The sequence below is a fragment of the Sorex fumeus genome, unplaced genomic scaffold (genome assembly GCF_029834395.1).
Source record: "Sorex fumeus unplaced genomic scaffold, SorFum_2.1 ptg000080l, whole genome shotgun sequence".
NCBI classification, from domain to species: Eukaryota; Metazoa; Chordata; class Mammalia; order Eulipotyphla; family Soricidae; genus Sorex; species Sorex fumeus.
In genome coordinates, this window is record NW_026606137.1 from 491,412 (window position 1) to 495,489 (window position 4,078).

General features: G+C 44.5%; 1 pseudogene; it reads left to right on the forward strand.

The window, feature by feature from the left end:
* The first annotated feature begins 1,636 nt into the window (after positions 1-1,636).
* On the forward strand, positions 1,637-2,309 carry LOC130038817 (60S ribosomal protein L9-like; annotated as a pseudogene).
* The last annotated feature ends 1,769 nt before the right edge of the window (positions 2,310-4,078 follow it).

The window sequence follows — 4,078 nt, forward strand, 5'->3', positions numbered from 1 at the left end:
ACTGCACGTGGGGATGAAAAGAAGTGCTCCGCTGGGTCCACCTTCAGAGGATAGCAGGTCCCCTTCCCAGAATGTCATGGTCAGGTCAGTGCTGTCATCATGAGCAAGAGAAGCAGCATCTGTTGCTCCCCTTGGCCTGAAGTTTCACCGCCCGTGTGACTCCTGCTGGCCTAGTCGCTGCCTCTCAGCCCCCAGCTGCATCCTGTCCTGCTAGCTGGAGCCCAGGCCTGAGGCTGCCAGTTCAACTGTCACCAGTGGGAAGAACTCTCAGGGGATGCAGTTGTCCAGGCTGGACGTGCAGCTGATGGCACAAGGTGACACAGTGGGCCAAGGAGGTGTGCTGGGTACCCCTCCTGCTCAGATGTTAAGAATGAGCCTCTAGGGCACATGAATGATGGAGAAGGTCCAAACTTGCCATGTTCTCCTGACAAGTCTCCCCACTGTTGGGCAGACAGCTCTCATCTCAGTGAAACCCCCACTGTGTTGCATGTGGTCAGAGTAAAGCTTTAACTCCCTGGAATGCGGTGATATGTGGGTTTCTCACTTCCTGTGGTCACTGAAGTGAGGTGCAGCTGCTTTTCTTGTTCCTGGGTCGTAACTCTTCAGACATCAGCTCCTTGTCTGTGTTAGAGGAGAATGTCTCCTCTTGACCCCACTCCAGCTAGACTTCTCATCCAGTAATGGTGAGCAAGAGCAGACAGTGCTGGTCCTCTGAAATGTAATTTGTCAGACAGGAGTGTTCATTGGGTGGAATACGATCTGCTCTGAAAGCACTTCCTGCCCCAGGACAATGGCTGTCTTGGACTCTTTTTTAGGTCTGGAATTGTTTTCTAGTAGCTATTTCTTTGAACTAAACTTTGGAAGTCTTTTTTTTAAGCATACAATCTTAGATTTGACATCACCACTAAATGAGGATAAACTTTTCAGGATATTAATCAGGATTGGAGGAAGCAGACAGAAGCCATTGGAAATTGACTCAGTGTGGGAAAACTATCAAGGTCATTCCCCCTCCAGAAACTAGATATTTTCCCCCACATCTGAATTGGAATCCTCCTTGGATCCATAGCCTTGATCTCTAAATTGAGTTTTATCCATTTTCCTACCCAAGAGATTTATGTGAGTTAGGCCATTGAAATTGATGCTAAGCAAATGCATCATCAACTCAGAGATCCCCACGAGCTAGGATGTCCCACACATCCCTCCTGTCTTTGTGCAGTGACCTTCCCCTTCCCTTCCCTCTGCTGTATTGTCACCATAGTGTTGGCCATGAGCAGGATTTCCATAACTGTTGCTTTGTTTCCCAGTTGTCCTGGGGGTCACACAGGTTGAGTTCTGGTGGTCAGTGTGCAGAGTGAGGTACTGCGCTAGTTCATGTGAGCTGGTGCCGAACTGAACTCTTAGTCCCATGCATTGCAGCAGGTGCTATGCTACAAGTCCCATTTCTGCGACCCTGAATTCCTTTTAGAGAGAGTTCCCTAATATCATCAGTCTTCTCTGTCAGGTCTCTGGCTCCTGTCGTTGCCATTCCATTTGTGGCTTTTGGATCCCAGTGAAGGTTCTCAGTAGCCTAAGAAGTTCAAATTAGTCTTTTCAATAAAATTAGGCAAGAGCTCTCTTTGCCGCATCTACTGCGAGGATGAAGACCATTCTCAGCAACCAGACCGTGGACATCCCCAAGAACGTGGACATCTCCCTCAAGTGCCGCACGGTCATCGTGAAGGGTCCCTGAGGGACCCTGCGGAGGGACTTCAACCACATCAACGTGGAGCTCAGCCTCCTCGGCAAGAAGAAGAAGAGGCTCCGGGTTGACAAATGGTGGGGCAATCGGAAGGAACTGGCCACGGTCCGCACCATCTGCAGTCGTGTGCAGAACATGATCAAGGGGGTCACGCTGGGCTTCCGCTACAAGATGAGGTCTGTGTATGCCCATTTCCCTATCAACGTGGTTATTCAGGAGAATGGGTCTCTTGTTGAAATCCGAAATTTCCTCGGTGAAAAATATATCCGGAGGGTTCGTATGAGGTCAGGTGTTGCTTGTTCTGTCTCTCAGGCCCAGAAAGATGAGTTGATTCTTGAAGGAAATGACATTGAACTTGTATCAAACTCAGCTGCTTTGATTCAGCAAGCCACAACAGTAAAAAACAAGGATATCCGAAAGTTTTTGGATGATATCTATGTTTCTGAAAAAGGAACTGTACAGCAGGCTGATGAATAAGATCCAAGTTTTCTGCCTACAGAAAGCAGAATATACAGGATGATTCTTCACACCTATTTGTGATAACGAGATGCAATAAAACTATGACTACCATCTTAAAAAATAAATAAATAAAATTAGGCAAGAAAGATAGTAAGGCTATCAGATTAGAAAAGTAAAGAAACTCTCACTAGTTTCAGAGGACACAATATTATACCTAGGAACCCGAAACAATAAACTTGTACATTCACGAGGCAAGCTAAAAAAAATCAATGGCAGAAACTATGGTCCTATTTTCAAATAAGAAAACAGAAGAGAGAGAACATTTTTAAACGACCCCATTCAACAACTGTGCCTGAAAAAAACAAGTATCTCAGAATGAACCTAACAAAAGAATGAAATTCTCATATAAAGAAATGTACAAATCACTACAAAAATAATTTTTTTTTGCTCTTTGGGTCACATCCGGTGATGCTCAGGGGTTACTCCTGGCTCATGCACTAAGGAATTGCTCCTGGCAGTGCTCAGGGGACCATATGGGATGCTGGGAATCAAACCTGTGTCAGCCATGTTGGCTGCGTGCAAGGCAAATGCCCTACCCACTGTGCTATCGCTCCAGCCCCTACAAAAATAATTTTTAAAAGACAAGATAAAATGGAAATATATCCCCTGTTCATGGATGATAAGGTTAATAATGTCAAATAACAACCAAGCCCAAAGCATTATGCATATTCAATGTAGTTCTTAATTTTTTAAAATACCTTTGACATTCATAAAAGATATAGATCAAACAGTGTAGAAATTTATATTGTGTAATAACACTCTCTATACACAATAGCCAGAACAAATTTAGGGACAAAATAATATAAGAGACTTCTCTCTCCCTAAATGTTCAACTGCATTATAAAGTTAAAGTAATCAAAACCCTGTCGTATTGGATTAAGGACAGACTCAGGCCTTGGACTAGAATTCAGAGTCCAGAGATAGATCTTAGGTATATGAACAATTTATTTTTGATAAAAGATCAAAAGCATGAAGTGTCACTTCATGAAGTTGTCACTTGTTGAAGAAAGCCTCTTCAACAACTGTTGTTGGGGAAGCTGGTTGGTCTCTTGCTAAAGAAGGAACTCAGACCCCTTTCTAACACTATGCATAAAAGTTAAATTAAAATTGAAGATCTTGATATCATACAAGATTCCACAAATTACACTGATGAAAGCATAGTCTGAACACTTCTTAACATTTGATCTAGAGATCTAGAGATCCGAGAGGACGCCTGGGGGGCTTGCAGGGAGAAATCCAAGTCCCGGTTTCGAGTACCGGCAGATGAACTGACCTTGGTTTGGGAGAAGACCAGCACAGCTTGCGGAACGAAGAGGAATCCAGAATTTTTAACTGGGTGGTCTAGCTGGATTTAAAATTTTAATTGGGCAGTAGCTTTAGGGTACTGAAACAAACAGTTGCTGGGAATTTTGGGCAGGTGCTGGGATACTCCCCTCCAAGAGTGCCCCAGACATCCCAGTCTTAGGAATTCTTGTGGCTAGCTGATTTCTTTCAAGATTTATTTACGAGTTCCTGGAAGAAGAGTGACAGATGAGCCTACATGGTGGGAGAGGTGATTCCTCTGCCTAGGCCTCTGGAGCATAGGCCACCAGCCCCTGCTTAGGTCTTTGTGGAATACTGGAAATAATGGGGAGATGGATAAAATTATACATACTGATGCTAAAGACAGCCACCTGGAAAGTACTCCTGCTATGATAGAACTCTGAAAGATTTGAGCTTCAAAAACAGAAACGAATGCCCAAACAGGGATGAGAGCTGCTTCCCCATGGCGACCTACAGATGAAGGACCAGGGGAACGGAGAGACTGAGTCCAGGCTCCAG